Genomic DNA, 12017 nt, shown 5'->3' on the forward strand with positions numbered 1-12017 from the left:
ATTTTTGTTTTCTTGATATTTTTGTACTTACCTGTTTAAGTTTAGGGAGTCGGTATTTTTGCATTCTATATTTTTTCATCGATAATTTTTGTATCTATATTTTTGTAGTCAATATTCTGTCAGTGAACCCATACATGCACGCCCCCAGCAAGCCATGTCATGCATATCGCCAAGCCAACATCCACACATACTGCCAGTCAACACAGATACATATTGCCAGACAACCGCCACTCAGCGCTAAGAGACCTGACGGTGATTTAGCGCTATACAAATATCAATTAACAATAACAATAACTCATAATAGCAGCAAATTGCCACACATTATTGCAACCACTAGGCACATAAACGTGACTACACACATACTGCCAAATTCTGCTGTTGAAGCCTTCTTCTGCATCGCATTCCTACGTTAACCATCTCCCTTGAGCCTAAATTGGGTCTCTTTCAAAGCAAGCTTAGGCTAAGCTGTAACCACCTGCTCATGTGTCTGTCTCATTCACAGTACTAACTAATACCCCATGGGTGCCAGGTGCTCCTTTACAAATACTAATTAACAACGAGAAAGAAGGGTCTAAGGGAAATTTAGAGACAACCCAGAATTAAATCCCCATACCAGTAATGCTAAACACAAGAAAAAACTGGGGGTCTGTGTAGGAGCTAGAAGTACTCCAAAGCAAGCTACGAACTTCTGAGTAAGTAAGTTCGTGCTGGTAGAGCTAAATAAGTCTTACTACCTATATGCGTAACAGGGCAAACCTTCAGATGGACCTACTTAGATTGTTGGTAAGACCCATACAGAGAACATTGGATGATCAAGAGAAACACCATCCCTGCTTGGATGACCAAATGATAACATTTGATCTACACATACTTTTGATGGGAATCCAATGTTCTCTGTATGGGTCTTACCAACAATCTAAGTAGGTCCATCTAAAGGTTTGCCCTGTTACGCATATAGGTAGTAAGACTTATTTAGCTCTACCAGCACGAACTTACTTACTCAGAAGTTCGTAGCTTGCTTTTGAGTGCTTCTAGCTCCTACACAGACCCCCAGTTTTTTCTTGTGTTTAGCTCCTTTACAAATGCCTCCTAGTGGTAGCCTGCTTAGGCTCAGGAAAACTTATCTTTCATGCTCTTTCAGTACACTTACAACGCTATATCCAACTCGGTCTACAGTGTGGAAGTTGGCGTGAGGATTCACATATTGCCTTTTCCTCAAATTGTATGAGCATATCTTCTTTTGAACACTGGGGTAAACATACTCTTTCAGACTGTCTTACATTCCATGTAGAGCACTTCCAGAAAAACTAAAGGCCTTGGAGCATAGGGTACCCTGTCAAAATGTGATAGATGTCCCATCCACTGATAAGTGCAGTGCATTGACTGTAATACACTTGTATTACGGCGGATGAACCACTTGACTAATTTTAACAGAGGATGAAACTGTCAAATAGGCCACAAGTATGACCTTTGTGATAAGTAATGAGTGTAGTGATGTGTGTGTCACTCCTACCTTACAAATCTGTCTTCTACCCGTATGAAATACCTAAGAAAACATTCTAAGCTAAGCAACTACCTGTCTCTGTCTCACTCAGTCCATTCATCAGACTGTTTGAGCATATCTTCTTTTGAATACTGGGTTAAACATGTTGGGGCAGACTCTGCTAAGATCCCTAAAGAGCACTTTCAGAACGTTTAAGGGTCATAAGAGTTGCAGGTGAAGGTAATCTCTCATAATGTGGTGCATATCCCATCCAGCACATTTCAGAGGATGAAGGTGGCAAGCAGGCCATAAGCTAGATCAATTTGTACCTATTTACGGGAGTCACTAAAGACACAGGACCTGACTCACAAAGGTAACTTAAACTCTTGAGTAAGTTCATTTTCTTTTTCCTATTCCCAAATTCTGAGTGTAAATGTACTCCGGAAGTGTAACTTACATGTCTCCACAAAAGTAAAGGACCTGGTGATATTAACAAACTCCACTGGCTTTTCACAAAGGTAAGTTACACTTTTGAGCAATTTACATGTGTAATTTACTCTTACACTTTTGAATATCTTTAGTACGTTTGCATGGTCATAGAATCGGAGTCGATTAATGTAATGTAATTGACATAGGTTAGCGTGTGCCCCTACCCATGACGTGATGCTCCAGTCATGCAACCCGAGAAGACCCCTGGAGGACTGGACCAACTCTCTCTGTCTTGTATGTAAGACAAAAATGTGGTTCCAAGGGTCATCAGGTTGACCCCCTGTTCAAGGTAAAGGGATTCCGCAAGCTACAAGAGGCCGTTTCTGCAACTGCCTAGCTGATCAGTGCAACTGGTCCTGGATTGGACACTACCTGACACCCTGCGAGTCTCTAAGTACCTCCCGGAGGACCTTGCGGAATTGGGGTTTAAAGGACTAAAGTCAGAAGGTAAAAACTTTGATCAGGACGTGTCCTTTTTAAAATTAAATTTTTCTTTATTTTTCCAATTCATTTTGGGACTTTTATTCTTTTGATTTTATTATCGCTCTAATGCTGGATAAATGCTGCACACATTGCCCTAAGTAAAGCCTGTCTACTCTGTGCCAAGAATTGTGAATAATATTTGAGGTGCAAACTTATCTGTGGCAACTGGTAACATTCTCATTGTGTAAGTGATGGGTTTTATCTGGAACAATGTAGAACACGATGATAGGGTGTTCTGATAGATACATCTGCCGTGTGGATTCCTCACCTTGTGAATATCCCACTTGCGCCAGCAACATTCGGAAATTCTTTTTCGTAGCCTCGCGCCGACGTGGATAGGACGTCACAGAGACACGGCTCCGCTCGCGACTCCGCTGACGTCACCGACGCCTATAACAGGCCCACGCCGGCGTGATGACATCAGTTCCCTTTTTTCCGCGTCGTCGACGCTAACGGTTATCGGGAATCTCTGTAGCCTTTTGGTACATTGTTGCCATTTTGTTGGTTAATTCTGCTCTCTGTATCCAGTTTCTTCGAAAATGTCATCTAAGAAGACCGGCTTCAAGCCCTGCAGGGAGTGCGGTAAAATGATGTCCATTACCGACCCCCATGAAGACTGCATCTGGTGCTTAAGTTCTGACCATGATGTGGAGGATTGTTCTTCATGTCGGAAGATGAATCCGAAGGCCCTGAGGGAGAGAGAAGCCAAACTTCTGGTTGCGAAGGTGAAAGCTGGAAAGGAGAAGTCGTCGAGGTCTCGTTCTCGAAGGGCGAGGTCGAAGTCCAGGGCGAGGTCGAGATCTGCTTCTCGAGAGAGGTCGTCTTCGAAGTCGGCGTCGGATCATGTTTCGAAGTCGAAGAAAAAGCACAAGAAGAGGAGACATGAGTCCCGACGCCAGTCTGGTAAGGAGTCGGGCTCGAGGTCGAGGTCGAGGTCACCGAAGAAGGTACGTTCGAAGGTGGTTACCCTCGAAGTCTCCGAGCATGAAGGTGAGGCCTCGCCATCTGAGTCGCGTGGGCGATCTCCATCTCCGGCTCCGAAAGCTTCTCCGGTTCCGAGTCCGTCTCCGGCGCCGTCCCCGGCCCGAGAAGAGGAAGAGGCCCGGGAGGTTGTGGATTCCGCGCCTATCGTAGAGCCGGATCCGATCCCTCTTCAGGACCGGCCTGATGGTTTTCAGCCGCCCTTTCCTGCTCCAGGCCAGGACCCTTCTGCGTTTCTTAACGCAATGTATGGTGTCTTCTCAAGGGCGTGGTACCCCTCTGGTGCGCCTTCGGGCCCCACGGGTCCGTTGGCATTCAGCCTGGGAGTTCCTCACTCCTATCCTTCGGCTCCGTTTATGCCCTACATGCCGGCTCCGGCGCCGCATTGGCATTTCCCGGCTCCGCCGAAGTCGTCGACGCCGATTCCGGCTTCGCCTGCTCCTGATCATCCTCGAGGGCATTCTTCTGTGCCGTCGGATTCGATACCGGCGCCGGCCCCGAATCCGTCGAAGCCGCTGGTGGATCCGGTTGCGAGGCGTGTTAAGGAGAGATCCAGAAGAGAAGCACAGCGCCTTCTGGAGGAGCAGAGTTATATGGGCTCTCAGTCTGACGTTGAAGAAGGTGAGCTAGAGGAGAGCTGTTTTGAGGAATTGGCGGATTCTGGGACCCTTGATTTCTCTCCAGAGTGGGAGTTGCCCTCAGGCTCAGGTGCTCCTTCTAAGGATATTCAGCCTTACCATCTAGTAATGAGAAAAGCTGCTGAGCTTCTTCAATTGACTCTGCCTACAGTGGAGTTCAAGTCTAACCTCCTCACAGAGGTCTTACATTCTCCTAATTCGGTGGTTGAGCCTTTACTTCCATTCAATGATGCCTTGACTGATCCTATTATGGAAGTCTGGAAGAAACCCTTGTCTGCTCCTGCGGTATCAAAGAGTGTTGCAAGGAGGTACAGGGCCGCTCCTGAGGACCCGGCTTTTCTCTCTTCACATCCTTCGCCGGAGAGCCTGGTCATTCAGGCTGCCTGTTCGAAGAAGAGTCTTAGTGCCTTTCCGCAGGTTCCTTGTGAGAAGGAGGCTAAGAAACAGGACCAGGTGGCAAAGAAGACCTTTTCATCGGCTAGTATGGCCTTAAAGTCAACTAATGCCACATGCCTAATGGGGAGGTATGTTCATGCCCTGATGGACTCCTTACGTATCCTGGCCCCTAAAATTCCTGAAGCAAACCGAAAGGATTTTGAGGAGGTGATCAATGACACTCAGGCGGCTGCCCGCCAGGTAATTCAAAGTGGTCTGGACACTGCTGACTCTGTGGCTCGAATTATGGGCACCGCTGTTGCGACAAGGAGATCTGCCTGGTTGAAGTCATCGGACTTTTCGGCTGATGTTCAGGCGACTCTGCTTGATCTCCCCTTTGATGGCTCAGGTCTCTTTGGGAAAAAGGCGGATGCTGCTCTTGAGCGGTTCAAGGATTGCAGGGCAACAGCGAAGTCTTTGGGCCTCCAGATCAGGGGCGCTTCTTCCGGCAGAAGGTTCAGGGGCTTTGGTCGCTCCTTTCGGAATTTCCGACAAGGCCATCAGCAGCATCAGCAACAGCAGCAGCAGCAGCAGCAAAATTCAATGTACAGATCGTACAGGGGAAAGCAAAGAGCGCGTCCTCGTGGACGTCAGCCCTCCTCTTCCTCCACCTCTTCCAACCCCCCTGCCGCAGAAAAGCAGCCCTAGATCCGCTATTCAGGATCATGTGGGTCCGGTTGGGGGTCAGCTTACCCATTTTCTACAGGATTGGGAATCGGTTACGTCAGATCTTTGGGTTCTCAATCTTGTAGAAAATGGGTATGCCCTTCCCTTTCGGGAATTCCCCCCTGTTTACCCTCCTTGTCAAGGTTTTTGCACCCAGGAACATCTGTCTCTTCTGCAGGAGGAGGTTCTAACTCTGTTACGAAAGGGTGCGATAGAGGTGGTCCCAGAGCAGGAGAGGGGTCAGGGATGCTACTCCCGGTATTTCCTGATCCCCAAGAAGGATGGCAGGCTTCGTCCTATCCTGGACCTCAGGATCTTGAATCTCTATCTGAAGCAGGAGAAATTCAAGATGCTCACCCTTGTTCAGGTTCTTCAAGCGTTGATGGAAGGAGACTGGATGGTGTCGCTCGACTTGCAGGATGCGTATTTCCACATCCCAATCCTGAAGTCGCACAGGAAGTATCTCCGTTTCACGGTTGGGTCACAGCACTACCAGTTTGCGGTCCTTCCGTTTGGTCTTACTACTGCGCCTCGAGTCTTCACCAAGGTGATGGCGGTGGTGGCAGCGCATCTCAGGAGATCGGGGATACCTGTGTTTCCGTATCTAGACGACTGGCTGATCAAAGCGGAGTCGTCGGAGAAGGTGCTCCATCATCTGCAGGAGACAACTCAGTTGTTGTTCAGGTTGGGTTTTTCGATAAATGTACCCAAGTCTCACCTGGTGCCCTCCCAGCGCAACCTGTTCATAGGTGCCTTACTGGACACTACTGTTTGTCGTGCATTCCCTCCTCCTCAAAGGATTCGCGACATACAGGAAATGATTCCTTTGTTTTACCCTGGAGCGGTCGTTCCAGTCCTGAAGGTCCTTCGCCTGCTCGGTCTGTTGGCTTCTTGCATTCTCCTGGTCAACCATGCACGCTGGCACATGAGGGCACTCCAGTGGTGTCTCCGCAGGCAGTGGTATCAGCACAACGGAGATCTCGGGGAGTCGGTGAAGATCTCCAGAGAAACTGCAGCGGATCTGTCTTGGTGGAGCGTGGAAGGCAACCTGTCGCAAGGGAAGCCTTTCCATCTACCTCCATCGGTGGCCACGGTGATTACGGATGCATCCACTCTAGGGTGGGGTGCTCATCTGGGGGATCTGGAGGTCAAGGGTCTTTGGTCTCCAGAGGAAAGGTTGCTTCACATCAACCTTCTAGAGTTGCGGGCGATACGTTTGGCGCTCAAGGCCTTCCTCCCTTCCCTTCGCGGTCAGTCGATCCAAGTCCTGACGGACAACACGACCGCGATGTGGTACATCAACAAGCAGGGAGGAGTGGGGTCGCAGTGTCTCTGCAGAGAGGCTCTGCGTCTCTGGTCCTGGGTTCAAGACCACCAGATTTGCCTGATGGCAAATCATCTGGCCGGAGTTCTGAACGTACGTGCGGACAGTCTCAGCCGGCAGTTCTCTGCCGACCACGAGTGGAGGCTTCATCCAGAGGTGGTTCGTCACGTTTTTCGGACGTGGGGGACCCCTCGGGTGGACCTGTTTGCCACTCGCGAGAATGCTCACTGCCCGTCATTCTGCAGTCTCCAGTATCCGATGCAAGGAGCCTTGGGGGATGCGTTTCAGTTGTGTTGGGGAAGTCAACTCCTTTACGCGTTTCCTCCCATACCCTTGATTCCTCGGGTTCTGAGGAAAATTCGCCAAGACCGGGCCCAAGTTATATTGGTCGCCCCGGATTGGCCAAGAAGGGTGTGGTATACAGATCTACTCCACCTCTCCTCTCACCCGCCGCTCCGTCTCCCTCTCAGGGCAGACCTCCTCTCTCAGATGGAGGGGCAGGTTCTACACCCCCACCTCCAGACATTGCACCTTCATGCCTGGAGATTGAACGGGGCAACCTGATTTCCTATTCTCTCACACCTGATGTGGTGGATGTCATTTTGTCTGCTAGACGTGACTCCACTAAGACTGTCTATTCTTATAGATGGTCTAGGTTTGTTGTTTGGTGTGGTGAGAATGATATTGACCCGTTGAGAGCCCATTTATCAGATGTGCTCCGGTTTGCTCTCTCTTTGGCTCAACAGGGGCTGGCAGTTGCCACAGTTAAGGGCTATCTTTCGGCACTGTCAGCTTTTATTTGTTTGCCTGATCAGCCCTCTCTTTTTAAGTCACCTGTTGTCTTGAGATTTTTGAAGGGTCTTGTAAATAAGTTTCCTCCTACCCCTTTTATTGTACCTCAGTGGGACTTGAATCTTGTTCTGACTTTTTTGATGGGCTCTCCCTTTGAGCCTCTTCATAAATGTCCTATGAGGCTTTTAACCTTTAAGGCAGTTTTCCTAGTTGCAATTACCTCGGCAAGGAGGGTGAGTGAGCTTCAAGCTCTTAGTTCCAAGCCCCCGTTCCTGACCATACATGCTGATCGGATGGTTCTAAGGACCAGGGCTGCTTTTCTTCCTAAGGTGGTGACTCCTTTCCACCTTGGTCAATCCATTACCCTCCCTACCTTTTATCCTCCCCCGCACCCATCCAAGGAGGAGGAGAGGTTGCACCGTCTGGACCCTAAGAGGGCGGTGTCTTTTTATTTGGACAGAACTAGAGACTGTCGCTTGGACGATCAACTCTTCATTGGCTTTGCTGGCTGCAAGAAGGGAAGAGCGGTCCATAAAAGGACTTTATCAAGATGGATCGTTCTGTGCATAAAGATCTGCTACTCTTTGGCCGGTAAGGAGCCTCCGGAGGGTATTAGAGCTCATTCCACTAGAGCTAAGTCATCTACCTCTGCTTTAGCTAGAGGTGTTCCTGTGGAGGACATTTGTAGGGCGGCAACCTGGTCTTCCCTCCATACTTTCGCGAAGCATTACTGCTTGGATACGGAAGTCAGGAGGGACGGCCACTTTGCGCGCTCTGTCCTTCAGGATTTCCTGGTTTAGAAGAGTGGACTCCCTCCTCCGGGAGTGGGGACTGCTGTGGGACTCTATTCACAAGGTGAGGAATCCACACGGCAGATGTATCTATCAGAAGAACAAGTTACTTACCTTCGGTAACGCTTTTTCTGGTAGATACTATATCTGCCTGTGGATTCCTCACTGACCCACCCGCCTCCCCGTTGTCCACTCTTCTATGCCAGAGTTATTGTACTGTAATGTATATTTGTTTTGATGTCAAGGAAATGTTTCATTTGCTTCCTGCATTTGCTTTACACTGTGTGTTTTGCCTTGACTATTGTATACTGTGTATGCTTTGTATATATCTACTGTCATTGGTCCGTCCGTGTGCCTCGATGGCACGGAAAAAAGGCGGAACTGATGTCATCACGCCGGCGTGGGCCTGTTATAGGCGTCGGTGACGTCAACGGAGTCGCGAGCGGAGCCGTGTCTCTGTGACGTCCTATCCACGTCGGCGCGAGGCTACGAAAAAGAATTTCCGAATGTTGCTGGCGCAAGGGGGATATTCACAAGGTGAGGAATCCACAGGCAGATATAGTATCTACCAGAAAAAGCGTTACCGAAGGTAAGTAACTTGTTCTTCATCAAAATTCCCACTTGCGCCTTTTCTAATGGAATTTGTTGTTTGAAAAGGGAACCACAGGTTGTCCATGGTGGATGACTGAGATGTCTCTCCCTAGATTTGTACTTATTCATCATCAATAGACTTTATTTCGGTTGAATTATCATAAAAGTGCAACATGCAATACAGTACAATACATGCTAAAAATAAATTAAAATATATAATAAAATACATGTATTACAGAATGCAAAAACAATTGTCGGGATTAAGCTAATATGAAATTAGAGCCCATGTTATCAATCCATCCTTCCATCTGGACAAGTAAAACCAATAACAGCTAAATACCTCTAAAAAAAGGCCTAAATGTGGGCTAAAAAGGGTCCTTTAAGCTGTCTGGGCCCTCCAGTCCAGCAGGGGGTTATATAAGCCCTAGTGTCCTGTATATATCGCTATAAGCTTGTCCCAAGATCTAAAAAAGAATAAAAGCCATTGCTATCTCATTAAGCACAGTAGATGTAAAAAATTAAGGACCAAAATAGCAACATTTTACATTCAGGACTATATACTACATAATTTTGGTGTCACTATTTAGGGAGGAAGAAGCCTACAATGATTTGCACACCTTGCTGGGTCTGTCCATCGTAAATTATGTTTTATTTTGATCATGCTGTGATAGGCACACCTGGGAGCAAAGGGCCTGACACATAACATTAAACTTCTAAGGTGTTTTGAGTTGGAGATACACACACCTGTGTGTTGTGTGTTTACTATTCAATTTTGTAATTCACTACTTTGTTTTGGTATTGTATCCATGAGAGTTTATGCATCATGTACACAATTTTACAACTTATAATAATTAGTAAGTAACTGGACCGAGCCTCACAGAATAATTAAAACATGTCAAATTACTTATATTAATATCATAATTTAAGATAATACAATGTTTAAGACCAATAATTGCTTTATACCACTCCGGTATTCAACGAAAAAAAATGTCATCCAAGAATCTTTAAAGGTGTCATCACAACTATACTTAGTAGCCCTAGTCCAAAAGAGAGACGGGCTTTCACCAAGGCGGCCACTTTTGAGTTATTAACTTTTATTGTCCATGCCCATAGTAAGAATCTGGACACACTGAAGACAATTTTCACCCGGAAGCTTACAAATTGGAACAATCCATTTCTTATGAGGTGTTGTATAAATGGGGCAAAAGAATAATAAATGATTAATAGATTGCTCTGTCCTGGATTTATATTAGGGATGGATGAAGAATTACTCTCCGCCAGCGGAGTTCGCAGAGTTTTTCCCACTCCATACTCCGTGGGGAGTTAAAAAAAAAACAGCGAAGAGAGTTGAGTTTTTGTTCTCAAGCGGCTCACCAACGGTAAATTGGCAAGCGCTTGCGAGAAAAAATAATTTTAGACCTCCTCCTGGCGAGGTTTCTCATCGCAGGCAGTCACGGCATGTCACGACCACTTGCGTTAGGAAATCTGCCAATCGCTATGAGGAAGTTGCCACTCGAGGAGAATATCTACTCAAGCAGGAGAAAACAGCAGCATCCTGTGGCACACTGCGTAGTGCTGTTTGTGCTGATTTTACAGTGTGAGACAAAATCCTGGTGCTAAAAATCAGTGCAGCACAGCTTAACAGACCTCACCGCTGTCGGAACTCCGTAGAGTGCAGCAGAGTTTTTCTGGCAATTTGTGCAGTTCTGCGGAGTAAAACTTTGCGAATTCCACCCAGACTTATTTTATATATCACCATTTTTGACCCATGAGGAAGTAAAGAAATTTAAGGGTAGAGTACCAAGCCTAAACTTTAAATACAGTGATTTGGCCTGGGGTGGTTGTATTCTGTCTAGAAATGGCTCAAAAGGAGGGTCGGTTTTATCGCTCGGGAACATCTCAGTTAGGCTCCCCACATTTTGGTCTTCCCATATTTGTTTCAGTCTATTTTCCCAATAAGTTTGTTTCAATATTGCTGTTGTGCCCTTTGTTGTTTTATCCAGATAAAACCGTACCTCATCCATCTCAAGAAACTCGCACAAGACCTTTTTCTTCCTTCGCCAGGGAATCTGGAGTTTCTTGTCTGGACTAATAATCTCCACCAGGGATTTCCTATATATGTCAATTTCTTGGGTGTTCCAGACTCGAACTGAATAGATTAAAAGTTTTAATAAAGCCACGTGATCAGTTCTCTTCAGTTCCAGATCAAACCGTAGTGGTATAAGGGGAGTGATTAGAGAAATATTAATAAGAGACCCAATAAATTGATTTTCTGCACTACTGAGCAGAGATAAGTCTATTCACCTCTAGAGCTCCGCAACCTATACTGCACCTGACAGGGTCATATTTTCTATATGGTCTATATTAAGTGTGAGCGGGAAATCCGTTATGCTCGCGGATTTTGCGGATTTTTGGGAAATCCGCAATCCGCGAATTTTGCGGATTTCCCGCAAAATCCGCAAAAAAAAATCCGCGACCGTAACGGGTTCAAAAGTTGAACCCCCACTCATGCAACTATTTTACAATGGCGCAGGAAGCTGCCAGCGCCGTTGTAAAATAGTTACAAAGTTAGCTTGCACAGGAACCACTAGATAAAACGAAGTAGGTGCTGCTTTATTTTATCTAAGTGCTTCCTGTGCAAGCTAACTTTGTAACTATTTTACAACGGCGCTGGCAGCTTGCTGGCGCCATTGTAAAATAGTTACATGGCTGGGCACAGGTCTGCAGCTCACTCAAGGGACCCCTGCGCCCTTCGGGGCGATTGCATAGTAACACACACATGGTCGCTCGAACTAGTTGATGCTCAAATTCAGTGACTCATTCATTAGCCCAAAAACAATCGTGAGCGTCGTCGAGGCTGGACAGGTGTGCCTTCTTCCCAAATCTACCGTGGAAAATCAGCTGTGATGCTGGATAGGCTTTGCATCCTTGACTTTCACTAGCGCAATACCCGTGCTGTTCCTGTGGCCAGGAGCTTCTTTCTCTTCATCTGCTGAACTGATCTTTCTCTGACCACACCATCACCCGCCAAGCCGAACACCAGCAGCAACCACCTCAAGTGCATCCTGCTCAATACCCGCTCCGTCCACAGGCACGCCATCGAACTCTGGAACCTCCTCGACACCACAGCTCCTGACGTCGCCTTCCTCACGGAAACCTGGATGAACGACTCCTCAGCGCCCGACATCGCCATCGCCATCCCAGAGGGCTACAAGATCACCCGAAGTGACCGCGTCAAACAGACTGGAGGAGGCATCGCCATCATCCACAGGGACACCATCCACATCACGACCAACACCGACGACAGGCTGAAAACCGCCAAACACCTACACTTCCAGATCCGC

The sequence above is a fragment of the Lissotriton vulgaris genome, chromosome 11 (genome assembly GCF_964263255.1).
Source record: "Lissotriton vulgaris chromosome 11, aLisVul1.2, whole genome shotgun sequence".
NCBI lineage: Eukaryota > Metazoa > Chordata > Amphibia > Caudata > Salamandridae > Lissotriton > Lissotriton vulgaris.